Raw genomic sequence first — 27,671 nt, 5'->3', positions numbered from 1 at the left:
CGGGCATTCGCACCTTTTCTTACCTGCTTTTTACAATTCATGGTCGGACTTTCACACCTTTTAGTAGCGGAACAACTCTGCTCCCGCTATTGATTGTGTACAATAGGGTATTTTAACCTTTTCTTACCTGCTTTTTGCCAATTATGGTTGGACATTCACACCTTCTTACAGCGGAACACCTCCGCTCCCTCCTTTGATGGTGTATGTTCGGGCATTCGAACCTTTTCTTACCCGCTTTTTACAAACTATGGTCAGACATTCAAACCTTCTTGAAGCCGAACACATCCACTCCTGCTTTTGATGATGGGTATTCAAACCTACTTGTTGCCCGCTTTTCATTAATTATGGGTGGACATACACACCTTGTCGCAGCCAAGCACCTCCGCTCCCTGTTAGGATCATGTATGGTTGGGCATTCGTACCTTTTCTTACCCATTTTGCAGTAATTATGGGTGGACATTCACACCTTCTTGCATTTGAACACCTCCTCTCCCGCTTATGATCATGTGCGGTTTGATATTCGAAAATTCTCTTCCATGTTTTCTAGCAATTATTGATGGACATTCAGACCTTCTTGCAGCTGAACACCTCCGCTCCAGCTGTTGATGGTGTATAGTCGGGCTTTCGAGCCTTTTCTTCCCAGATTTTTACAAAATATGGATGGACATTCAGACCTTGTTTCAGACGAAAAACTCTGCACCCTCTTTTGATCATACATTGTCGGGCATTCGCACCTTTTCTTACCCGCTTTTTACAAACCATGGTCGGACTTTCACACCTTTTAGTAGCGGAACAACTCTGCTCCCGCTATTGATTGTGTACAATCGGGTATTTTAACCTTTTCTTACCTGCTTTTTGCCAACTATGGTCGGACATTCACACCTTCTTACAGCGGAACACCTCCGCTCCCTCCTTTGATGGTGTATGTTCGGGCATTTGAACCTTTTCTTTCCCGCTTTTTACAAACTATGGTCAGACATTCACACCTTCTTGCAGCCGAACACTTCCGCTCTACCTTTTAGTGTTCTATGGGGTATTCACACCTTTTTTTTCACCGCATTTTATAGATTATGGTTGTAAATTCTCACCCACTCTTATCCGAAGACCTCTCCTCCTGCTTTGGTTAATATATAGTCGGGCATTCGAACCTTTTCTTACCCGCTTTTTACAAATTATGGTCGAACATTCACACCTACTTGCAGCCGAACACCTCCGTTCCCGCTTTTGATGGTGTATAGTCGGGCTTTCGAGCCTTTTCTTCCCCGGTTTTTACAAATTATGGTTGGACATTCAGACCTTGCAGCCGAAAACCTCCGCTCCCTCTTTTGATCATACATTGTCAGGCATTCGCACCTACTTGCAGCCGAATACTTCCGCTCCACCTTTTAGTGATGTATGGTTGGCATTTGCACCTTTTCTTACCCTTTCTTACCCTACTGATTGCTTAAGATTAAGTTGTTTTTTCTCAAACTACAACATTTTTTTAATTGTTGAAACTTGATTTGAAGTGGATAAATAAGGAGGACAAACAGTTTTAAGTCAGGCTGATAGAAGGAATTAATTTTATAGCAAAATCTGTATTTCGTCATATGTCGAGAGATGCTTATTGCTGAAGAAGTACAAAGTACAACGTTGTTTATCGTTGAAACTTGATTAGACATGAATAAATATGAAGGACAAAGCAGTCTTAACTTGGTTAGAGTTAAGGAATTCGTTTTATAGGAGAATCCGAATTCGTGCATAACTCGTAAAATAGAGCTTATTTTCGGATTCCTGAAGAATGAGTCTGGTTCTTTCTCATAATACAAAGTTTGTTGTTTATTGTTGAAACTTCATCAGAAGTGAAGAAATAAATGAATGCCTATCAACAAATGTGGGATCTAAACTCTAGTGCTTCCTCTAAAATAATTTCCTTTCTCAATTCAGAAATGTGTGTGTGTAAGTCACAACACCCGTGACACCAAAACGGCTTTCTTTTCTCTCTTTTCTCTACACTCTGCACTGTGAGCACACACACCAAATCAGAAAGGCTTTTTTCTCTCTGTTCTACATTATGGACTGTGGGGACACAAAACCGCTCTCTCTTTTTTTTTTTGATTGTGTGCCAGGGCGTTGTCTCACGTATTAGATTATGCTTACGATACGAATGGGTTTATCAGTCACATCAGAATCCATACATACTGATCCTCCCGTAATAAAATGGTCGGATCTTATCAAACACACTTTGTTTCTTGTGACAATCAAGTCAGCGAAACAGCGTATACACGTCAAGACACTGAATCAAGTTTGCCACAAGAACTCATAAGTTTGGCAGTATTGCTCTGCCGTCAGCAATCATACACCCATTTTATTTTCGTGAGACATGTGCAGGCACCTGTTCATCTACTGTTCTATCACTATGAATTAGTTTATCTATTATCAATAAGGATACTTCTACAACTACTATCAAAGTATGTCCAGACTTCTTATGTTGTCAGTTGCTATATATGAATAAGTGGGTAGCTACTGACAAGCATTAAGCATGTCACACAGCCCAAACATATAACATTTCAGGACACACCACACAGTTAACAACCACAGTGAAGTGTCAAAGCCCAAACATGTAACATTCAACAGGACACTTACACAACACATTCAAATCAAACAGTCAGACAACATACAAGAACATATACCCCAGCCGGCATTGCTCCCTGCCTATTTTCCTACAGCTCACTATGTGTGCGCACACCTTTATTCACAAACTCTTCAACTTATACTCTTTTACCAAAGCTGCTACAGCTCGATTGGCCGAATACCCTTAGATCCTATTTCGGTGAATTTGACATCTGCCTTACATGTAACAGATTAGCGGTTTAGCAGTTTTAATTTAGTTTGAGTGAAGGAATTCATTTTATAGCAAAATCCGAAATCGTGAAGAACTCATGAAAGTAAGCTTATTCTCGGATTCCTGAAACTTTAGATTTGCTCTTTCTTTTACTGCAAAGTACAACGTTGTTTTTTTTTTGTTTAAATCTTTCTAGACATGGTAAATATGAAGGACAAAGCAGTTTTAACATAGTTTGAGTGAAGGAATTCATTTTATAGATAAAATCCCAAGAGTCTGCTGAGAAAAGAGAGTGAATGCGAAGTAGACTTTAACACGGCTCTGGGAGCGAGCCGAGTGTGGGCTAACCGGGAGAATTGCTTGAAAGAAACGCGACACCAAATGAGCGGTCAGAACAAAGCCTCAATACGGTGTTCCCGTGGTGTTTTTGTTGCTGCCTTGTCGATTGCACAGGGGCAAGCGTTTCAACCAAGCAACGCTCACCATGGGGAAGGTGGCTATGGCAACTAGCCTGATGCCCTGCTCCCGCAGTGACGGATAATCGTACTCTGGTTTCTCTTCATAACATACAAGTCTTTCGCCTTTTACTAAAGACTTTCGTGGAGAGCAGCACTAATGAGTTGTTTCTATTTTTGGCAGGCTTTACCTTTGCGGGTGAAGCCCTTTCTGTCTGTGCAAAAGAAATCTTGTTACTGTGCAGAGTGACTTCTCTGAGTAGAGTCGCCTTACTTGTTGCGATTGTGCCGATGTTCGAAGCTGGAGTGCAAAGTTGTTGCTTGAATGGTGCTTGCTGGAGCATGCGGGAGTGCAAAGTTATACCATTTAAAAGGGCTGAAGAGTGCTCAGTGCAGCGGGTGGGCGGAGGTGCAACGTGACACTCTGGCCACCTATGGCCATAAAAAGAACACTGCTACAAGTGCGCATTGTGCCAGCAAGGGCCCTCGGACCTGAAACAGTGGACAGTTATCGCTTCTCGGCCTTTTGGCTAAGATCAAGTGTAGTATCTGTTCTTATCAGTTTAATATGTCCTCTATACGAGGACTACATATTAAATGGATTTTTAAGAATAGGAGTTGAAAAAGAACCTTGCTCCGTTCACTCCAAGCATCGACCCAGTACTGCAGTGCCGCTGGGAACGGTGCGCTCTTCTCTGCTCTTGTGAAAAAGCAAACAGCGGTGCAGGATGGAAGTTTCAGGGAGCCCAAGATGAAACTTTCTTTTAGTCTGCTGAGAAAAGAGAGTGAATGCGAAGTAGACTTTAACACAGCTCTGGGAGCGAGCCGAGTGTGAGCTAACCGGGAGAATTGCTTGAAAGAAACGCCATACCAAATGAGCGGTCAGAACAAAGCCTCAATACGGTGTTCCCGTTGTGTTTTTGTTGCTGCCGCTGTTTGCTTTTTCACAAGAGCGCACCTGTTGAGGGGGGGCCTGGGGGGGCCTGGGTGATGGTGGGTCTCAGGCCCGGGCTGCTGCGACTGGTGTGACCGGGTGGTTTGTTTGTTTGTTTTTTGTTGTTGTTTGTTTGTTTTTTGTAGAGGTCCTCCGGAGTGGGGTTGGGTTTAGTGGGGTGGGGCAGGATGGGTACCTTCTGGGGGTACAGTAGCTCCCAGAATATGGTCGCTGCAGGCCCCGAGCCTGGTGGACATCAGGCCCTCCTGTCCTGTGTTGGCTCCCTTTTAAAAAGTACAGAACTTAGAACAGGTCTAGTCCCTGGCTTTCGGCAGAACTGTCTTCTTTACTTTTTTTTTTTTTCCCCTTATCGTGTTCAGCATTATGGCAGCAGAATTGTAGTCTGAATACCTTTGATGCCAAACAGATTTGCTTTGCCAAGGGAAGTTTTATAAATGTAAAGCTCCCCTTGATGCCCATTTATTTATTTCTGTTTACAATATATGACATGTAATAGAACTGAACCGGACCGGGGGACAAGGAAAGAAGAAGAGGAAAGAAGAGAAAAACAGAACATACATCGCATACAACACAGCTGTGGATATAGATGACCTGAGACGACATGATAATACATCAACTGCTTAGCGACCATGCTACTGGACTAATGAATGTGGTTGTGTGTGTGTGAGAACATGCAACACCCATGGCACAGGACCTACATGATAACCGTGCTTAGTTATGAGTGTATAAGCATACAGGGCCACAATCCACAGCCCCCCCAAGCAATCAGAAGCAGGCAGAGAGGGCCACAAGACCCGGGCCACCAGCAGCCCCCACAGAGCACAGAACCCAGGAAGCCCACCGCAGGGGCAACCACGCATCCACCCAGAAGACTGAAGAGGAAGCCCCCGGAAAGAGCCCCCATAAGCATAGGGCAGAGGCCCTCCGGGAGCCAGGGGCAACAGCCCACCGACGTCGCCAGGCCCCAGCCGCCCAGACATGGGCCGTGCACTGGATCCGGGCCCCAGGAGCCCGAGCGCCCCCAAACCCCCCGGCAGAGGCCCCACCCAATACCCAGGAGGGCCAAGCGCCCCAGACAGCCACACAGTGGGTCAGCGCCTGCCCCAGCACCCCTGGCCAAGTGCCCTGGGAGTCAAGACGTGCCCACAGGTGGGTGAAGTCGCGAGCAGCGGAGAGAGGCCACGCCGCCCCCCCCATCGGGAGAAGCACAGGCAGGCCAGGCGACAGCAAGTCCAAGATCCAGGCCCAATCATTACCACACACACTTTCATGTCCCATACATCCACACGTCCTCCCTCCCTCGACTCCGCTGGGGTGTAGTGCAGCGGGCACACCAGGGGGCCAGCAGCCCCCCAGCCACCACAGACCCCAAACCAGCAGAACAATTAATTAATCCTCCTGGCCCCTCCCACCCCGAGCAGCAACCAGGAAGCAGGGGTGTGCGAAGAAGACCCCTCCCCTCACCCTTCTGGCTCTTCAATATTTTCTAATAGTGAGCAATTAAAATTGAGGGGCAGCCAAACTTGTAGAACTGGGAGCGTGGCCCTCTGGGAAGCCTACATACCCAAAGAGCCCCGCCCACCAGATGCCACTCAGTGTAACCACCCCCCAAGACCTAATGTGTGTGTGTGAGTGTGTTTGATAAGTAGTAATGTCTAAGGTGTAATTAAAACAGGGGTGGGAACTGCAGAGTGCAACTACTGCAGAGTCCACTACACCCCACCGAACACACACGCCCCCAAAACCCTTCATGTGTGAGTGTGTGCTGTGTACAGGAGCCAGAAGGGAGAGGGGTATGGGGATATACACTGGGGGCAGCCAGGGACTGGCTGCAATAGGCATCCCCGCTACCAGGGAGCCAACACAGGACAGGAGGGCCTGATGTCCACCAGGCTCGGGGCCTGCAGCGACCATATTCTGGGAGCTACTGTACCCCCAGAAGGTACCCATCCCGCCCCACCCCACTCAACCCAACCCCACTCCGGAGGACCTCTACAAAAAACAAACAAACAACAACAAAAAACAAACAAACAAACCACCCGGTCACACCAGTCGCAGCAGCCCAGGCCTGAGACCCACCATCACCCAGGCCCCCCCAGAACCCCCCTCAACAGGTGCGCTCTTGTGAAAAAGCAAACAGCGGCAGCAACAAAAACACAACGGGAACACTGTATTGAGGCTTTGTTCTGACCGCTCATTTGGTATGGCTTTTCTTTCAAGCAATTCTCCCGGTTAGCCCGCACTCGGCTCGCTCCCAGAGCCGTGTTAAAGTCTACTTCGCATTCACTCTCTTTTCTCAGCAGACTAAAAGAAAGTTTCATCTTGGGCTCCCTGAAACTTGCATCCTGCACCGCTGTTTGCTTTTTCACAAGAGTAGAGAAGAGCGCACCGTTCCCAGCGGCACTGCAGTACGGGGTCAATGCTTGGAGTGAACGGAGCAAGCTAATTTTTCAACTCCTATTGCTAAAAATCCATTTAATATGTAGAACTCGGCTCGCTCCCAGAGCCGTGTTAAAGTCTACTTCGCATTCACTCTCTTTTCTCAGCAGACTCTTGGGATTTTATCTATAAAATGAATTCCTTCACTCAAACTATGTTAAAACTGCTTTGTCCTTCATATTTACCATGTCTAGAAAGATTTAAACAAAAAAAAAACAACGTTGTACTTTGCAGTAAAAGAAAGAGCAAATCTAAAGTTTCAGGAATCCGAGAATAAGCTTACTTTCATGAGTTCTTCACGATTTCGGATTTTGCTATAAAATGAATTCCTTCACTCAAACTAAATTAAAACTGCTAAACCGCTAATCTGTTACATGTAAGGCAGATGTCAAATTCACCGAAATAGGATCTAAGGGTATTCGGCCAATCGAGCTGTAGCAGCTTTGGTAAAAGAGTATAAGTTGAAGAGTTTGTGAATAAAGGTGTGCACACACATAGTGAGCTGTAGGAAAATAGGCAGGGAGCAATGCCGGCTGGGGTATAGGTTCTTGTATGTTGTCTGACTGTTTGATTTGAATGTGTTGTGTAAGTGTCCTGTTGAATGTTACATGTTTGGGCTTTGACACTTCACTGTGGTTGTTAACTGTGTGGTGTGTCCTGAAATGTTATATGTTTGGGCTGTGTGACATGCTTAATGCTTGTCAGTAGCTACCCACTTATTCATATATAGCAACTGACAACATAAGAAGTCTGGACATACTTTGATAGTAGTTGTAGAAGTATCCTTATTGATAATAGATAAACTAATTCATAGTGATAGAACAGTAGATGAACAGGTGCCTGCACATGTCTCACGAAAATAAAATGGGTGTATGATTGCTGACGGCAGAGCAATACTGCCAAACTTATGAGTTCTTGTGGCAAACTTGATTCAGTGTCTTGACGTGTATACGCTGTTTCGCTGACTTGATTGTCACAAGAAACAAAGTGTGTTTGATAAGATCCGACCATTTTATTAGGGGAGGATCAGTATGTATGGATTCTGATGTGACTGATAAACCCATTCGTATCGTAAGCATAATCTAATACGTGAGACAACGCCCTGGCACACAATCAAAAAAAAAAAGAGAGAGCGGTTTTGTGTCCACACAGTCCATAATGTAGAAAAGAGAGAAAAAAGCCTTTCTGATTTGGTGTGTGTGCTCACAGTGCAGAGTGTAGAGAAAAGAGAGAAAAGAAAGCCGTTTTGGTGTCACGGGTGTTGTGACTTACACACACACATTTCTGAATTGAGAAAGGAAATTATTTTAGAGGAAGCACTAGAGTTTAGATCCCACATTTGTTGATAGGCATTCATTTATTTCTTCACTTCTGATGAAGTTTCAACAATAAACAACAAACTTTGTATTATGAGAAAGAACCAGACTCATTCTTCAGGAATCCGAAAATAAGCTCTATTTTACGAGTTATGCACGAATTCGGATTCTCCTATAAAACGAATTCCTTAACTCTAACCAAGTTAAGACTGCTTTGTACTTCATATTTATTCATGTCTAATCAAGTTTCAACGATAAACAACGTTGTACTTTCTAGAATGAGAAAGAACTTCTTCAGCAATAAGCATCTCTTGACATATGACGAAATACAGATTTTGCTATAAAATTAATTCCTTCTATCAGCCTGACTTAAAACTGTTTGTCCTCCTTATTTATCCACTTCAAATCAAGTTTCAACAATTAAAAAAATGTTGTAGTTTGAGAAAAAACAACTTCATCTTAAGCAATCAGTAGGGTAAGAAAGGGTAAGAAAAGGTGCAAATGCCAACCATACATCACTAAAAGGTGGAGCGGAAGTATTTGGCTGCAAGTAGGTGCGAATGCCTGACAATGTATGATCAAAAGAGGGAGCGGAGGTTTTCGGCTGCAAGGTCTGAATGTCCAACCATAATTTGTAAAAACCGGGGAAGAAAAGGCTCGAAAGCCCGACTATACACCATCAAAAGCGGGAGCGGAGGTGTTCGGCTGCAAGTAGGTGTGAATGTTCGACCATAATTTGTAAAAAGCGGGTAAGAAAAGGTTCGAATGCCCGACTATATATTAACCAAAGCAGGAGGAGAGGTCTTTGGATAAGAGTGGGTGAGAATTTACAACCATAATCTATAAAATGCGGTGAAAAAAAAGGTGTGAATACCCCATAGAACACTAAAAGGTAGAGCGGAAGTGTTCGGCTGCAAGAAGGTGTGAATGTCTGACCATAGTTTGTAAAAAGCGGGTAAGAAAAGGTTCGAATGCCCGAACATACACCATCAAAGGAGGGAGCGGAGGTGTTCAGCTGTAAGAAGGTGTGAATGTCCGACCATAGTTGGCAAAAAGCAGGTAAGAAAAGGTTAAAATACCCGATTGTACACAATCAATAGCGGGAGCAGAGTTGTTCCGCTACTAAAAGGTGTGAAAGTCCGACCATGGTTTGTAAAAAGCGGGTAAGAAAAGGTGTGAATGCCCGACAATGTATGATCAAAAGAGGGAGAGGAGGTTTTCGGCTGAAACAAGGTCTGAATGTCCATCCATATTTTGTAAAAATCTGGGAAGAAAAGGCTCGAAAGCCCGACTATACACCATCAACAGCTGGAGCGGAGGTGTTCAGCTGCAAGAAGGTCTGAATGTCCATCAATAATTGCTAGAAAACATGGAAGAGAATTTTCGAATATCAAACCGCACATGATCATAAGCGGGAGAGGAGGTGTTCAAATGCAAGAAGGTGTGAATGTCCACCCATAATTACTGCAAAATGGGTAAGAAAAGGTACGAATGCCCAACCATACATGATCCTAACAGGGAGCGGAGGTGTTTGGCTGCGACAAGGTGTGTATGTCCACCCATAATTAATGAAAAGCGGGCAACAAGTAGGTTTGAATACCCATCATCAAAAGCAGGAGTGGATGTGTTCGGCTACAAGAAGGTGTGAACGTCCGACCAAAGTTTGTAAAAAGCAGTGAAGAAAAGTTTCGAATATCCAACCAAACATAATCAAAAGCGGGAGCAGAGCTGGTGTGAATGTCAGATCATAATTTGCAAAAAGCTGATGAGAAAGGGTGAGAATGCCCGGCTATACACCATCAAATGCGGGAGCGGAAGTGTTCGGCTGTGAGTAGGTGTGAATGTCAAACCATAATTGCTGAAAAATGTGTTAGAAAAGACTAGAATGCCGGACCATACATCATCAAAAGCGGGAAAAGTGGTGTTCGGCTGCAAGTAGGTGTGAATATACAGCCATAATTACTCACAAACCGGTAAGAAAAGGTAGTATTGCCAGACCATACATTATCAAAACAGGGAGCGGAGGTGGTTCAGCTGCAAGGTGTGAATGTCTGACTAAAGTTTATAAAAAGCGGGTAAGACAAGGTGCGAATGCCTGACAATGTATGATCAAATGAGGGAGCGGAGGTTTTCGGCTGCAAGGTCTGAATGTACAACCATAATTTGTAAAAACCGGGGAAGAAAAGGCTCGAAAGCCCGACTATACACCATCAAAAGCGGGAGCGGAGGTGTTCGGCTGCAAGTAGGTGTGAATGTTCGACCATAATTTGTAAAAAGCGGGTAAGAAAAGGTTTGAATGCTCGACTATATATTAACAAAAGCAGGAGGAGAGGTCTTCGGATAAGAGTGGGTGAGAATTTCCAACCATAATCAATAAAATGCGGTGAAAAAAAAGGTGCGAATACCCCATAGAACACTAAAAGGTGGAGCAGAAGTGTTCGGCTGCAAGAAGGTGTGACTGTTCGACTATATTTGGTGAAAAGCAGGTGAAGCAAGGTCTGAATGCCCAACCTTACATCATCAAAAACGAGATCAGAGGTGTTTGGCTGCAAGAAGGCCATAGTTTGCCAAAAGCGGGTAAGCTGCGAATGACCGACTAAATATCAACAAAAGTGGGGGCGGAGGTCTTCGGATGCAAGTGGGTGTGAATATTCCACCATACAAGTATGGTGGAGAGGAAGCTGTGAATGGCCGACCATAGTAAAAAGCGGGTGAGAAAAGGTGCGAATGTCCAATCATACATGATCAAAACAGGGAGCGGAGGTGTTTGGCTGCGACAAGGTGTGTATGTCCACCCATAATTAATGAAAAGCGGGCAACAAGTAGGTTTGAATACCCATCATCAAAAGCAGGAGTGGATGTGTTCGGCTACAAGAAGGTTATAATGTCTGACCATAGTTTGTAAAAAGCGGGTAAGAAAAGGTTCGAGTGCCCGAACATACACCATCAAAAGAGGGAGCGGAGGTGTTCCGCTGTAAGACGGTGTGAATGTCCAACAATAGTTGGTAAAAAGCGGGTAAGAAAAGGTTAAAATACCCGACTGTACACAATCAATAGCGGGAGCGGAGTTGTTCCGCTACAAGAAGGTGTGAAAGTCCGACCATGGTTTGTAAAAAGCGGGTAAGAAAAGGTTAAAAAACCGGACTGTACACAATCAATAGCGGGAGCGGAGTTGTTCCGCTACAAGAAGGTGTGAAAGTCCGACCATGGTTTGTAAAAAGCGGGTAAGAAAAGGTGCGAATGCCCGACAATGTATGATCAAAAGAGGGAGTGGAGGTTTTCGGCTGCAAGAAGGTCTGAATGTCCAACCATAATTTGTAAAAACCGGGGAAGAAAAGGCTCGAAAGCCCGACTATACACCATCAAAAGTGGGAGCGGAGGTGTTCAACTTCAAGACGGTCTGAATGTCCATCAATAATTGCTAGAAAACATGAAAGAAAATTTTCAAATATCAAACTGCACATGATCATAAGCAGGAGAGGAGGTGTTCAGCTGCAAGAAGGTGTGAATGTCTACCCATAATTACTGAAAAATGGGTAAGAAAAGGTGCGAATGCCTAACCATACATCATCAAAAGAGGGAGCGGAGGTGTTCCGCTGTAAGACGGTGTGAATGTCCGACCATAGATGGTAAAAAGCGGGTAAGAAAAGGTTAAATTACCCGACTGTACACCATCAAAAGAGGGAGCGGAGTTGTTCAGCTAAGAGAAGGTGTGAAAGTCCGACCTTGGTTTGTAAAAAGCGGGTAAGAAAAGGTTCGTATGCCCGAATATACACCATCAAAAGCGGAAGCGGAGGTGTTCGGCTGCAAGATATTGTGAACGTCCGACCAAAGTTTGTAAAAAGCAGTTAAGAAAAGGTTCGAATATCTAACCAAACATAAGAATGAGTCTTTTCCGCTGTAGAATGCCCGACTATAGACCATCAAATGCGGGAGCGGAGGTGTTCGGCTCTGAGTAGGTGTGAATGTCCGACCATAATTGCTGAAGAATGTGTTAGAAAAGGTAAGAATGCTGGACCATACATCATCAAAAGCGGTAGAGGTGGTGTTCGGCTGCAAAAAGGTGTGACTGTTCGACTAAAGTTTGTAAAAAGTGGGTAAGACAAGGTGCGAATGCCTGACAATGTATGATCAAAAGCGGGAGCGTAGGTGTTCAGCTGCAAGAAGGTCTACATGTCCATCAATAATTGCTAGAAAACATGAAAGAAACTTTTCGAAAATCAAACCGCACATGATCATAAGTGGGATAGGAGGTGTTCAGCTGCAAGGTGTGAATGTCCACCCATAATTCCTGAAAAATGGGCAAAAAAAAGGTGTGAATGCCCAACCATACATCATCAAAAGCAGGAGTGGAAGTGTTCGGCAACAAGAAGGTGTGAACGTCCAACCAAAATATGTAAAAAGAAGTTAAGAAAAGGTTCGAATATCCAACCAAACATAATCAAAAGCGGGAGCAGAGCTGTTCGACTGCAAGTAGGTGTGAATGTCAGATCATAATTTGCAAAAAGCTGATGAGAAAGGGTGAGAATGCCCGACTATACACCATCAAATGCGGGAGCGGAGTTGTTCGGCTGTGAGTAGGTGTGAATCTCCGACCATAATTGCTGAAAAATGTGTTAGAAAAGGTAAAAATGCCGGTCCATACATCATCAAAAGCGAGAGAGGTTGTGTTCGGCTGCAAGTAGGTGTGAATGTCCAGCCATAATTACTCACAAACGGGTAAGAAAAGGTAGTATTGCCAGACCATATATGATCAAAACAGGGAGCGGAGGTGGTTCAGCTGCAAGAAGGTTTGAATGTCAAAGTAAAGTTCAAATATATTAACAAAAGCGGGAGGAGAGGTCTTCGGATGAAAGTGGTTGAAAATTTCCAACCATAATGTATAAAATGCGGTGAAAAAAAAGGTGTGATAGAACACTAAAAGGTGGAGCGGAAGTGTTCGGCTGCAAGAAGGTGTGAATGTCCGACTATATTTGGTGAAAAGCAGGTGAAGCAAGGTCTGAATGCCCAACCTTACATCATCAAAAGCGAGATCAGAGTTGTTTGGCTGCAAGAAGGCCATAGTTTGCCAAAAGCGGGTAAGGTGCGAATGTCCGACTAAATATCAACAAAATTTGGGGCGGAGGTTTTCGGATGCAAGTGGGTGTGAATATCCCACCATACAAGTATGGTGGAGAGGAAGCTGTGAATAGCCGACCATAGTTTGGAAAAAGCGGGTAAGAAAAGGTTTGAATGCCCGAACATACACCATCAAAAGAGGGAGCGGAGGTGTTCCGCTGTACGAAAGTGTGAATGTCCAACCATACTTGGTAAAAAGCGGGTAAGAAAAGGTTAAAATACCCGACTGTACACAATCAATAGCGGGAGCGGATGTGTTCGGCTACAAGAAGGTGTGACAGTCCGACCATGGTTTGTAAAAAGCGGGTAAGAAAAGGTGCGAATGTCCGACAATGTATGATCAAAAGAGAGAGCGGAGGTTTTCGGATACACGAAGGTTTGTATGTCCTACCATAGTTTGTAAATAGCGGGTAAGAAAAGGTTCGAATGCCCGACTATACACCATAAAAAGCGGGAGCGGAGGTGTTCCGCTGTAAGACGGTGTGAATGTCCGACCATAGTTGGTAAAAAGCGGGTAAGAAAAGGTTAAAATACCCGACTGTACACAATCAATAGCGGGAGCGGAGTTGTTCGGCTACAAGAAGGTGTGAAAGTCCGACCATGGTTTGTAAAAAGCAGTTAAGAAAAGGTTCGAATATCCAACCAAACATAATCAAAAGCGGGAGCAGAGCTGTTCGACTGCAAGTAGGTGTGAATGTCCAGCCATAATTACTCACAAACGGGGGAAGAAAAGGTAGTATTGCCAGACCATACATGATCAAAACAGGGAGCGGAGGTTCAGCTGCAAGGTGTGAATGTCTGACTATAGTTTGTAAAAAGCGTGTAAGACAAGGTGCGAATGCCCAACAATGTATGATCAAAAGAGAGAGCGGAGGTGTTCGGCTGCAAGGTCTGAATGTCCAACCATAATTTGTAAAAACCGGGTAAGAAAAGGCTCGAAAGCCCGACTATACATCATCAAAAGCGGGAGCGGAGGTGTTCAGCTGCAAGAAGGTGTGAATGTTCGACTAAAGTTTGTAAAAAGCTGGTAAGACAAGGAGCGATGTCCCTTCATTGTATAATCAAAAGCGAGAGCGGAGGTGTCCAGCTGTGAGTAGGTGTGAATGTCCGACCATAATTGCTGAAAAATGTGTTAGAAAAGGTAAGAATACTGGACCATACATCATTAAAAGCGGGAGAGGTGGTGTTCGGCTGCAAGAAGGTGTGAAAGTCCGACAATGGTTTGTAAAAAGCGGGTAAAAAAAGGTTCGAATGCCCGAATATACATCATCAAAAGCGGAAGCGGAGGTGTTCGGATGCAAGAAGGTGTGAACGTCCGACCAAAGTTTGTAAAAAGCAGTGAAAAGTGAGAAAAAGCATTTCGTGAGTTCTGCATGATTTGGGATTTTGCTTATAAAATGCATTACTTCACTCAAACTATGTTAAAACTGATTTGTCCTTCATATTTACCATGTCTAGAAATATTTAAACAACGTTGTTTTTTTTTTTAAATCTATCGAGACATTGATAAATATGAAGGTAAAAGCCGTTTTAACATAGTTTGAGTGAAGGAATTGATTTTATAGATAAAATCCCAAATCATGCAGAACTCCTCAAAAGGGGCGTATGGCTTAATCACAAGTGTGGTTCTTTCTCATTCAGGGTAGTATGAGGAAGTTTATGCTTGAAATATATGTAGAAATGGGTACATATGAAGGACAAAGCAGTGTTAACTTAGTTTGAGTGAAGGAATTCATTTTATACATAAAATCCCAAATCATGCAGAACGTATGAAAAGAAGCTTATTCTCGGATTCCTGATCCTTCAGTTTTGCTCTTTCTTCTACTGCAAAATACAATGTTGTTCTTTGTTGAAGTCGATCTAGACATTGATAAATATGAAGGAAAAAGCAGTTTTAACTTGGTTTAAGTGAATGAATTCATTTTATACATAAAATCCGAAATCGTGCAGAACTCATGAAAATAAGCTTATTCTCGGATTCCTAAAACTTTTGATTGGCTCTTTCTTTTATTGCAAAGTACAACGTGGGTTTTTTGTTTAAATCTATCGAGACATTGATAAATATGAAGGTAAAAGCCGTTTTAACATAGTTTGAGTGAAGGAATTAATTTTATAGATAAAATCCCAAATCATGCAGAACTCCTCAAAAGGGAGGTATGGCTTAATCACAAGTGTGGCTCTTTCTCATTCAGGGTAATATGAGGAAGTTTATGCTTGAAATATATGTAGAAATGGGTACATATGAAGGACAAAGCAGTGTTAACTTAGTTTGCGTGAAGAAATTCATTTTATACATAAAATCCGAAATCGTGCAGAACTCATGAAAATAAGCTTATTCTCGGATTCCTAAAACTTTTGATTTGCACTTTCTTTTACTGCAAAGTACAACGTTGTTTTTTGTTGAAATCTATCTAGACATTGATAAATACCAGCCGAAACTCTGCTGCCACTTTTGATAATTTATGGTTGGGCATTCTTACCTTTTCTTACCCGCTTTTTACAAATTATGATCTTACATTCACACCTACTTGCAGTCGAACACCTTCTCATCCACTTATGATCATGTGCGGTTGGGCTTTCGCACCTTTTCTTACCCATTTTTCAGTAATTATGGGTGGATGTTCAGACCTTCTTGCAGCTGAAAACCTCCGCACCTCTTTTGATCATACATTGTCGGGCATTCACACCTTGTCTTACCCGCTTTTTACAAACTTTAGTCGGACATTCAAACCTTCTTGCAGCTGAACCACCTCCGCTCCCTGTTTTGATCATATATGGTCTGGCAATAGTACCTTTTCTTACCCGTTTGTGAGTAATTATGGCTGGACATTCACACCTTCTTGCAGCCGAACACAACCTCTCCCGCTTTTGATGATATATGGTCCGGCATTCTTACCTTTTCTAACACATTTTTCAGTATTCGAACCTTCTCTTACCCGCTTTTTACAAACCATGGTTGGACTTTCATACCTTCTTGTAGCTGAACAACTCCACTCCTGCTTTTGATGATTTATGGTTGGACATTCGCATCTTTTCCTACCCATTTTTCAGTAATTATGGGTGGATATTCACATCTTCTTGCAGCTGAACACCTCCTCTCCCGCTAATGATCATGTAAGGTTTGATATTCGAAAATTTTCTTTCATGTTTTAAAGCAAGTATTAATGGACATTCACACCTACTTGCAGCCGAACACCACCTCTCCCGCTTTTGATGATGTATGGACCGGCATTCTTACCTTTTCTAACACATTTTTCAGCAATTATGGTTGGAGAATCACACCTACTCACAGTCGAACAACTCCGCTACCGCATTTGATGGTGTATAGTCGGGATTTCTCACCCTTTCTCATCAGCTTTTTGCAAATTATTCTCTGACAGTCACACCTACTTGCAGTCGAACAGCTCTGCTCCCGCTTTTGATTATGTTTGGTTAGATATTCGAACCTTTTCTTAACTGCTTTTTTACAAACTTTGGTCGGACGTTCACACCTTCTTGCAGCCGAACACCTACGCTTCCGGTTTTGATAGTGTATATTCGGGCATACGAACCTTTTCTTACCCGCTTTTTACAAACCATGGTTGGACTTTCACACCTTCTCTTAGCTGAACAACTCCGCTCCCTCTTTTGATTGTGTACAGTCGGGTATTTTAACCTTTTCTTACCCGCTTTTTACCAACTATGATCGGACATTCACACCGTCTTACAGCGGAACACCTCCGCTCCCTCTTTTGATGGTGTATGTTCGGGCATTCGAACCTTTTCTTACCCGCTTTTACAAACCAGGGTCGGACTTTCACACCTTTTAGTAGCCGAACAACTCCGCTCCCGCTATTGATTGTGTACAGTCGGGTATTTTAACCTTTTCTTACCCGCTTTTTACCAACTATGGTCGGACATTCACACCGTCTTACAGCGGAACACCTCCTCTCCCGCTTATGATCATGTACGGTTTGATATTCGAAAATTTACTTTCTTGTTTTAAAGCAATTATTGATGGACATTCAAACCTTCTTTTTGATTGTGTATAGTCGGGCATTCGAGCCTTTTCTTCCCGGTTTTTACAAATCATGGTGTGACTTTCACACCTTCTTGTAGCCAAACAACTCCGCTCCCGCTATTGATTGTGTACAGTCGGGTATTTTAACCTTTTCTTACCCGCTTTTTACCAACTATGGTCGGACATTCACACCGTCTTACAGCGGAACACCTCTGCTCCCGCTTTTGATGGTGTATAGTCGGGCTTTCGAACCTTTTCTTACCCGCTTTTTACAAACTATGGTGGGACATTCAAACCTTCTTGTATCCGAAAACCTCCGCTCTTTCTTTTGATCATACATTGTCGGACATTCGCACCTTTTCGTACCCGCTTTTTACAAACCATGGTCGGACTTTCACACCTTTTAGTAGCCGAACAACTCCGCTCCCGCTATTGATTGTGTACAGTCGGGTATTTTAACCTTTTCTTACCCGCTTTTTACCAACTATGGTTGGACATTCACACCTTCTTACAGCAGAACACCTCCGCTCCCTGTTTTGATTATGTATGGTTTGACATTCGCACCTTCTCTCACCCGCCTTTTACTATGGTCGGCCATTCACAGCTTCCTCTCCAACATACTTGTATCCGAAGACCTCTGCTCCAAATTTTGTTGATATTTAGTCGGACATTCGTACCTTACCTGCTTTTGGCAAACTATGGCCTTCTTGCAGCCAAACACCTCTGATCTCGCTTTTGATGATGTAAGGTTGGGCATTCAGACCTTGCTTCACCTGCTTTTCACCAAATATAGTCGGACATTCACACCTTCTTGAAGCCGAACACTTCCGCTCCACCTTTTAGTGTTCTATCACACCTTTTTTTCACCGCATTTTATACATTATGGTTGGAAATTTTCAACCACTCTCATCCGAAGACCTCTCCTCCCGCTTTTGTTAATATATTTGAACTTTAGTCGGACATTCAAACCTTCTTGCAGCTGAACCACCTCCGCTCCCTGTTTTGATCATATATGGTCTGGCAATACTACCTTTTCTTACCCGTTTGTGAGTAATTATGGCTGGACATTCACACCTACTCACAGCCGAACAACTCCGCTCCCGCATTTGATGGTGTATAGTCGGGCATTCTCACCGTTTCTCATCAGCTTTTTGCAAATTATGATCTGACATTCACACCTACTTGCAGTCGAACAGCTCTGCTCCCGCTTTTGATTATGTATGGTTGGATATTCGAACCTTTTCTTAACTGCTTTTTACAAACTTTGGTTGGACGTTCACACCTTCTTGTAGCCGAACACATGCACTCCTGCTTTTGATGATGTATGGTTGGGCATTCGCACCTTTTTTTTACCCATTTTTCAGGTATTATGGGTGGACATTCACACCTTCTTGCAGCTGAACACCTCCTCTCCCACTTATGATCATGTGTGGTTTGATTTTCGAAAATTTTCTTTCATGTTTTCTAGCAATTATTGATGGACATTTAGACCTTCTTGCAGCTGAACACCACCTCTCCCAATTTTGATTATGTATGGACCGGCATTTTTACCTTTTCTAACACATTTTTCAGCAATTATGGTTGGAGATTCACACCTACTCACAGCCGAACAACTCCACTACCGCATTTGATGGTGTATAGTCGGGCATTCTCACCCTTTCTCATCAGCTTTTTGCAAATTATGATCTGACATTCACACCTACTTGCAGTCGAACAGCTCTGCTCCCGCTTTTGATTATGTATGGTTGGATATTTGAACCTTTTCTTAACTGCTTTTTACAAACTTTGGTTGCACGTTCACACCTTCTTGTAGCCGAACACATGCACTCCTGCTTTTGATGATGTATGGTTGGGCATTCGCACCTTTTTTTTACCCATTTTTCAGGTATTATGGGTGGACATTCACACCTTCTTGCAGTTGAACACCTCCTCTCCCACTTATGATCATGTGCGGTTTGATTTTTGAAAATTTTCTTTCATGTTTTCTAGCAATTATTGATGGACATTTAGACCTTCTTGCAGCTGAACACCACCTCTCCCGATTTTGATGATGTATGGACCAGCATTTTTACCTTTTCTAACACATTTTTCAGCAATTATGGTTGGAGATTCACACCTACTCACAGCCGAACAACTCCGCTACCGCATTTGATGGTGTATAGTCGGGCATTCTCACCCTTTCTCATCAGCTTTTTGCAAATTATGATCTGACATTCACACCTACTTGCAGTCGAACAGCTCTGCTCCCGCTTTTGATTATGTATGGTTGGATATTCGAACCTTTTCTTAACTGCTTTTTACAAACTTTGGTCGCACGTTCACACCTTCTTGTAGCCGAACACATGCACTCCTGCTTTTGATGATGTATGGTTGGGCATTCGCACCTTTTTTTTACCCATTTTTCAGGTATTATGGGTGGACATTCACACCTTCTTGCAGTTGAACACCTCCTCTCCCACTTATGATCATGTGCGGTTTGATTTTCGAAAATTTTCTTTCATGTTTTCTAGCAATTATTGATGGACATTTAGACCTTCTTGCAGCTGAACACCACCTCTCCCGATTTTGATGATGTATGGACCGGCATTTTTACCTTTTCTAACACATTTTTCAGCAATTATGGTTGGAGATTCACACCTACTCACAGCCGAACAACTCCGCTACCGCATTTGATGGTGTATAGTCGGGCATTCTCACCCTTTCTCATCAGCTTTTTGCAAATTATGATCTGACATTCACACCTACTTCCAGTCGAACAGCTCTGCTCCCGCTTTTGATTATGTTTGGTTAGATATTCGAACCTTTTCTTAACTGCTTTTTACAAACTTTGGTCGGACGTTCACAATATCTTGCAGCCGAACACCTCCGCTTCCGCATTTGATGGTGTATATTCGGGCATACGAACCTTTTCTTACCCGCTTTTTACAAACCAAGGTCGGACTTTCACACCTTCTCTTAGCTGAACAACTCCGCTCCCTCTTTTGATTGTGTACAGTCGGGTAATTTAACCTTTTCTTACCCGCTTTTTACCATCTATGGTCGGACATTCACACCGTCTTACAGCGGAACACCTCCGCTCCCTCTTTTGATGATGTATGGTTAGGCATTCGCACCTTTTCTTACCCATTTTTCAGTAATTATGGGTAGACATTCACACCTTCTTGCAGCTGAACACCTCCTCTCCCGCTTATGATCATGTGCAGTTTGATATTCGAAAATTTTCTTTCATGTTTTCTAGCAATTATTGATGGACATTCAGACCGTCTTGCAGCTGAACACCTCCGCTCCCACTTTTGATGGTGTATAGTCGGGCTTTCGAGCCTTTTCTTCCCCGGTTTTTACAAATTATGGTTGGACATTCAGACCTTCTTGCAGCCGAAAACCTCCACTCCCTCTTTTGATCATACATTGTCGGGCATTCGCACCTTTTCTTACCCGCTTTTTACAAACCATGGTCGGACTTTCACACCTTTTAGTAGCCGAACAACTCCGCTCCCGCTATTGATTGTGTACAGTCGGGTATTTTAACCTTTTCTTACCCGCTTTTTACCAACTATGGTTGGACATTCACACCTTCTCTCACCCGCCTTTTACTATGGTCGGCCATTCACAGCTTCCTCTCCACCATACTTGTATGGTGGGATATTCACACCCACTTGCATCCGAAGACCTCCGCCCCCACTTTTGTTGATATTTAGTCGGTCATTCGCACCTTACCCGCTTTTGGCAAACTATAGCCTTCTTGCAGCCAAACACCTCTGATCTCGCTTTTGATGATGTAAGGTTGGGCATTCAGACCTTGCTTCACCTGCTTTTCACCAAATATAGTCGGACATTCACACCTTCTTGCAGCCGAACACTTCCGCTTTTAGTGTTCTATGAGGCATTCACATATTTTTTTTCACCGTATTTTATAGATTATGGTTGGAAATTCTCACCCACTCTCATCCGAAGACCTCTCCTCCCGCTTTTGTTAATATATAGTCGGGCATTCGAACCTTTTCTTACCCGCTTTTTACAAATTATGGTCGAACATTCACACCTACTTGCAGCTGAATACTTCCGCTCCACCTTTTAGGTATGTATGGTTGGCATTTGCACCTCTTTTTATACTGATTGCTGAAGATTAAGTTGTTCTTTCTCAAACTACAAATTTTTTTTAATTGTTGAAACTTGATTTGAAGTGGATAAATAAGGAGGAAAAACAGTTTTAAGTCAGGCTGATAGAAGGAATTAATTTTATAGCAAAATCTGTATTTCGTCATATGTCGAGAGATGCTTATTGCTGAAGAAGTTCTTTCTCATTCTACAAAGTACAACATTGTTTATCGTTGAAACTTGATTAGACATGAATAAATATGAAGGACAAAGCAGTCTTAACTTGGTTTGAGTTAATGAATTCGTTTTATAGGAGAATCCGAATTCGTGCATAACTCATAAAATAGAGCTTATTTTCGGATTCCTGAAGAATGAGTCTGGTTCTATCTCATAATACAAAGTTTGTTGTTTATTGTTGAAACTTCATCAGAAGTGAAGAAATAAATGAATGCCTATCAACAAATGTGGGATCTAAACTCTAGTGCTTCCTCTAAAATAATTTCCTTTCTCAATTTAGAAATGTGTGTGTGTAAGTCACAACACCCGTGACACCAAAACGGCTTTCTTTTCTCTACACTCTGCACTATGAGCACACACACCAAATCAGAAAGGCTTTTTTCTCTCTTTTCTACATTATGGACTGTGGGGACACAAAACCGCTCTCTCTCTTTTTTTTTTTTAATCGTGTGCCAGGGCGTTGTCTCACGTATTAGATTATGCTTAAGAAACGAATGGGTTTATCAGTCACATCAGAATCCATACATACTGATCCTCCCGTAATAAAATGGTCGGATCTTATCAAACACACTTTGTTTCTTGTGACAATCAAGTCAGCGAAACAGCGTATACACGTCAAGACACTGAATCAAGTTTGCCACAAGAACTCATAAGTTTGGCAGTATTGCTCTGCCGTCAGCAATCATACACCCATTTTATTTTCGTGAGACATGTGCAAGCACCTGTTCATCTACTGTTCTATCACTATGAATTAGTGATCTATTATCAATAAGGATACTTCTACAACTACTATCAAAGTATGTCCGGACTTCTTATGTTGTCAGTTGCTATATATGAATAAGTGGGCAGCTACTGACAAGCATTAAGCATGTCACACAGCCCAAACATATAACATTTCAGGACACACCACACAGTTAACAACCACAGTGAAGCGTGTCAAAGCCCAAACATGTAACATTCAACAGGACACTTACACAACACATTCAAATCAAACAGTCAGACAACATACAAGAACCTATACCCCAGCCGGCATTGCTCCCTGCCTATTTTCCTACAACTCACTATGTGTGCGCACACCTTTATTCACAAACTCTTCAACTTATACTCTTTTACCGAAGCTGCTACAGCTCGATTGGCCAAATACCCTTAGATCCTATTTCGGTGAATTTGACATCTGCCTTGCATGTAACAGATTAGCGGTTTAGCAGTTTTAATTTAGTTTGAGTGAAGGAATTCATTTTATAGCAAAATCCGAAATCGTGAAGAACTCATGAAAGTAAGCTTATTCTCGGATTCCTGAAACTTTAGATTTGCTCTTTCTTTTACTGCAAAGTACAACGTTGTTTTTTTTGTTTAAATCTTTCTAGACATGGTAAATATTAAGGACAAAGCAGTTTTCACATAGTTTGAGTGAAGGAATTCATTTTATAGATAAAATCCCAAGAGTCTGCTGAGAAAAGAGAGTGAATGCGAAGTAGACTTTAACACGGCTATGGGAGCGAGCCGAGTGTGGGCTAACCGGGAGAATTGCTTGAAAGAAACGCGACACCGAATGAGCGATCAGAACAAAGCCTCAATACGGGATTCTCGTGGTATTTTTGTTGCTGCCTTGTCTTTTGCACAGAGTAAAAGACAAGGCAGCCATCGAATAGGGCCCGATTAATCCTACTTGGTCAGCCGAGGAGCAAGGGGGGGGGGAGCAAGCGTCTCAACCAAGCAAAGCTCACCATGGGGAAGGTGGCTATGCCAACTAGCCTGATGCCCTGCTCCCGCAGTGACGGATAATCGTACTCTGGTTTCTCTTCATAACGTACAAGTCTTTCGCCTTTTACTAAAGATTTCTGTGGAGAGCAGCACTAATGAGTTGTTTCTATTTTTGGCAGGCTTTACCTTTGCGGGTGAAGCCCTTTCTGTCTGTGCAAAAGAAATCTTCTTACTGTGCAGAGTGACTTCTCTGAGTAGAGTCGCCTTACTTGTTGCGACTGTGCCGATGTTCGAAGCTGGAGTGCAAAGTTGTTGCTTGAATGGTGCTTGCTGGAGCGTGCGGGAGTGCAAAGTTATACCATTTAAAAGGGCTGAAGAGTGCTCAGTGCAGCGGGTGGGCGACACTCTGGCCACCTTGAAAACCGAGGTTACATCCACTACCAGGGGCAGCCCAAGTTCTGCCGCAAGTGTGGTGAGCATGGGCACCTGGTTGAGGCTTGTACCAAGGTGTTATGTGGGAAGAGCAGAGAAATTGGGCAAACTTTTGGAGAGTGTCCAAATGGCAGGAAATGTAATCTCTGTGGAGAATTAAATCACCTCTTCAGAGATTGCCCTAAATCTTTTGCCAACAAATTAAAGACGGTAAAGCCACAGTCAAGCCAACAAAGAGAAGGACCAAAGGTGGCAGTTGGTGAACAAAGTGAAGAGGTTGACCCAATAAATTCAAACTTCCCGCCAAAAGCTTGGATTGGAAGTGAGGAGCAAAAAGGGGAGGGGCCTGTAGAGGCCTCACCACTCAGTGTTGAAGTCTGTGAGAATTCACAGGCAGAGGGTGGAGCTACGCTAAATGAGGAGGAAGAGCAGACAGGTGAGTCTAGTGAAGATACTCACCTCCCCGAAGGTCAACAGCCGAAGAGGACGGCATCTGAGCCTCTGATTCCCCAGTGGTATCAGAGAAGAGGGGAAGGGTTAGGTCCCTTTCAGACAGTTCTTCAGTGGAAGAACCTAGAGTCTTCCCCTCCGACTCACCAAATGAGGTCTCCTTTTTAACTTCAGCTCTGCAATCGACCCCCAGGGACTCAAAGTTAAATGCAACATTGCGTCAGAGGCCAACATCGAGAGTCCGAAAAGGAAATATAGATCACCCTACTCACTTTTCACCTAAAGAAATGGTTAATGGTTCTCACCTTCTCAACACTAAATGTGAGAAGTGTGAAATCAAAGACAAGAGCCCAGAGTATTTTATCCTTCTTAGACTCCATAAAATCAGATGTGTTTTTAATACAAGAATGTGGACTACCTTTTTTAAAAAACCATAGACAATGGGAGGAAATGTGGCCCCATTTATCGATATGGAGTGGCTCAAATCAAAATAAAAATGATGGTGTGGCCATTCTAATTAAAAATCCGCATGTTCTGGTGAAAGGTAGCACAGTGGTGAGAGACGGACGGGCACTTTTAGCACACTTGAATTTTATGGGGCAAGACTTTAACCTCTTAAATATTTATGGTTTCAATGGAAAAAATGAAAGGTATGACCTTTTAGAAGATATACAGCTTTACATGCTAGGGCAAGTACCTTTAGTTGTAGGAGGGGATTTTAACTGTATCTTGAGCAGGAAAGATAGAAAAAGAGCAGGGGTAGATTTTAAAGTGGATAAGACTTCGATTTTACTTCAGGGCATATGCAGGGATTTTAAGCTTACTGACTGTTTTAAAACCATGCATCCCAGAGAGGAGGGCTTCACCTGGTTTAGTCATGATGGCACCAGAGCCTCTCGCGTTGATTATTTCTTTACTAGAGATTGCCCACCCACTGATGTTAGATTAACCCCTGTTTTCTTTTCAGACCACCTTATGCTCTCCTGCACCCTTTCACCCCCTTCTGGTGTGACGGTAGGAAGTGGTCTGTGGAAACTCAACTGTTCCCTGTTGGAGGATGAAATCATAGTCAGTCAGTACAGGGAATGTTATAAAGAGTGGCAGACCCTTCAAGACCTCTACGAAACACATGCACAATGGTGGGAAATGGTGAAGGAAACGACCCAGACTTTTTTTAAACAGCAAGGTAAACGTAAAAAAAGGAAAGAGAATAGATGTATGATGGGACTACATAAACGCTTACAGCGCTTCTTTAAACTAAATCAGTGTGGCATAGACTTTAAAGAAGAAATCAAAGATGTCAAAAAGGAAATGTCAGTTTTAGCAGAAATAAAGAGTAAAGGAATTTTTGTAAGAAGCAGGGAGCAGGAAATTGAGGAAGGTGAAAAAGAAAGAAAGTTATAAATAAAAAGGAGTGTAATCAAAATCTAAAAAGAGAAGATGGGTTTTTAACAAAATCCACACAAGAGATGATTGAAACTGTACATACCTTTTATAGTAACATGTACAAAGAGAAACCAGTGCACTTGGAAACATCGGCAGAAATCTTAAAATTCGTTGACAAAACCGTAAAAGAGAATGCACACTTGACACAGAATTTTACTGCTTTAGAGTTAAAAAAATGCCTAACAGGTTTTAAGAGAAGTCGAGCTCCGGGTTTAGACGGGCTTCCTGCAGAATTCTATCTGACCTATTGGGACCTTTTATCATCAGACATTTTAGATGTTTTTAAAGATTTTGAAAAACTCGACCGACTGCCTGACAGTTTTAGAGTGGGAATAGTGACTCTACTTTATAAAAAAAATTATAAGACTGACCTAAAGAATTGGAGGCCCATCACACTTTTAAACTTTGACTGTAAACTTTTTTACAGGTAATTCACCCAGACCAAGCTTGTGCCATCTCAGGGAGACAACTCACCGACAGCCTCGTACTGATTCGAGACATCATTGATTACGCTAGAGACAGAAACACCCGGCTTGTCATCTTAAATTTAGACTTTGAAAAAGCATTTGATCGGGTCTCGCATCAATATCTCTTTCAGGTGTTGCAGCCATCGAAAAGGGCCCGATTGTTCCTACTTGGTGAGCTTTGCTTGGTTGAGACGCTTGCCCCCCCCCCCTGCTCCTCGGCTGACCAAGTAGAAACAATCTATTCGATGGCTGCCTTGTCTTTTACTCTGTGCAAAAGACAAGGCAGCCACAAACACCACGGGAACACCGTATTGAGGCTTTGTTCTGACCACTCATTCGGTGTCGCGTTTCTTTCAAGCAATTCTCCCGGTTAGCCCGCACTCGGCTCGCTCCCAGAGCCGTGTTAAAGTCCACTTCGCATTCACTCTCTTTTCTCAGCAGATTAAAAGAAAGTTTCATCTTGGGCTCCCTGAAACTTCCATCCTGCACCGCTGTTTGCTTTTTCACAAGAGCAGAGGAGAGCGCACCGTTCCCAGCGGCACTGCAGTACCGGGTCGAGGCTTGGAGTTAACGGAGCAAGCTTCTTTTTCAACTCCTATTCTTAAAAATCCATTTAATATGTTGTCCTCGTATAGAGGACATATTAAACTGATAAGAACAGATACTACACTTGATCTTAGCCAAAAGGCCGAGAAGCGATAACTGTCCACTGTTTCAGGTCCGAGGGCCCTTGCTGGCACAATGCGCACTTGTAGCAGTGTTCTTTTTATGGCCATAGGTGGCCAGAGTGTCACGTTGCACCTCCGCCCACCCGCTGCACTGAGCACTCTTCAGCCCTTTTAAATGGTATAACTTTGCACTCCCGCATGCTCCAGCAAGCACCATTCAAGCAACAACTTTGCACTCCAGCTTCGAACATCGGCACAGTCGCAACAAGTAAGGCGACTCTACTCAGAGAAGTCACTCTGCAAAGTAGCAAGATTTCTTTTGCACAGACAGAAAGGGCTTCACCCGCAAAGGTAAAGCCTGCCAATAATAGAAACAACTCATTAGTGCTGCTCTCCACGGAAGTCTTTAGTAAAAGGCGAAAGACTTGTATGTTATGAAGAGAAACCAGAGTACGATTATCCGTCACTGCGGGAGCAGGGCATCAGGCTAGTTGGTTTAGCCACCTTCCCCATGGTGAGCTTTGCTTGGCCGAACACATCCACTTCTGCTTTTGATGATGTATAGTTGGGCATTCATACCTTTTCTTACCCATTTTTCAGTAATTATTGGTGGACATTCAGACCTTCTTGCAGCTGAATACCTCCGCTCCCGCTTTTGATGGTGTATAGTCGGGCTTTGGAGGCTTTTCTTCAACGGTGTTTACAAATTATGGTTGGAAATTCAGACCTTGCAGCCTAAAATCTCCGCTCCCTCTTTTGATCATACATTGTGGGGCATTCGCACCTTGTCTTACCCGCGTTTTACAAACCATGGTCGGACTTTCACACCTTCTTGTAGCCGAACAACTCCGCTCCCGCTATTGATTGTGTACAGTCGGGTTTTTTAACCTTTTCTTACCCACTTTTTACCAACTACGGTCGGACATTCACACCTTCTTATGGCGGAACACCTCCGCTGCCTCTTTTGATGGTGTATGTTCGGGCATTTCAACCTTTTCTTACCCGCTTTTTACAAACTATGGTCGGACATTCAAACCTTCTTGCAGCTGAACACCTCCTCTC

The 27,671-nt window shown here is 43.2% G+C and overlaps 5 non-coding genes across 5 annotated transcripts; 3 read left to right on the top strand and 2 right to left on the bottom strand.

Moving 5' to 3' along the window:
* Positions 1 to 3,367: 3,367 nt before the first annotated feature.
* Positions 3,368 to 3,481, top strand: LOC140285596 (U5 spliceosomal RNA). Its single transcript, XR_011910607.1, has one exon. It is a non-coding gene; the product is annotated as a U5 spliceosomal RNA (small nuclear RNA).
* Positions 3,482 to 3,789: 308 nt separating this feature from the next.
* On the top strand, positions 3,790 to 3,973 carry LOC140285621 (U2 spliceosomal RNA). Its single transcript, XR_011910630.1, has one exon. It is a non-coding gene; the product is annotated as a U2 spliceosomal RNA (small nuclear RNA).
* A 19,256-nt stretch (positions 3,974 to 23,229) lies between these two features.
* LOC140285590 (U5 spliceosomal RNA) lies at positions 23,230 to 23,343 on the top strand. Its single transcript, XR_011910602.1, has one exon. It is a non-coding gene; the product is annotated as a U5 spliceosomal RNA (small nuclear RNA).
* A 3,114-nt stretch (positions 23,344 to 26,457) lies between these two features.
* LOC140285618 (U2 spliceosomal RNA) lies at positions 26,458 to 26,641 on the bottom strand. The gene has a single exon (XR_011910627.1). It is a non-coding gene; the product is annotated as a U2 spliceosomal RNA (small nuclear RNA).
* Positions 26,642 to 26,949: 308 nt separating this feature from the next.
* On the bottom strand, positions 26,950 to 27,063 carry LOC140285654 (U5 spliceosomal RNA). Its single transcript, XR_011910640.1, has one exon. It is a non-coding gene; the product is annotated as a U5 spliceosomal RNA (small nuclear RNA).
* Between the last annotated feature and the right edge of the window lie 608 nt (positions 27,064 to 27,671).

This window comes from Leuresthes tenuis, unplaced genomic scaffold (genome assembly GCF_036924035.1).
Source record: "Leuresthes tenuis unplaced genomic scaffold, fLeuTen1.0.hap1 SCAF_48, whole genome shotgun sequence".
NCBI classification, from domain to species: domain Eukaryota; kingdom Metazoa; phylum Chordata; class Actinopteri; order Atheriniformes; family Atherinopsidae; genus Leuresthes; species Leuresthes tenuis.
The sequence above is the reverse complement of the archived record's forward strand: the minus strand, read 5'-3'. Positions and strand labels throughout refer to the sequence as shown.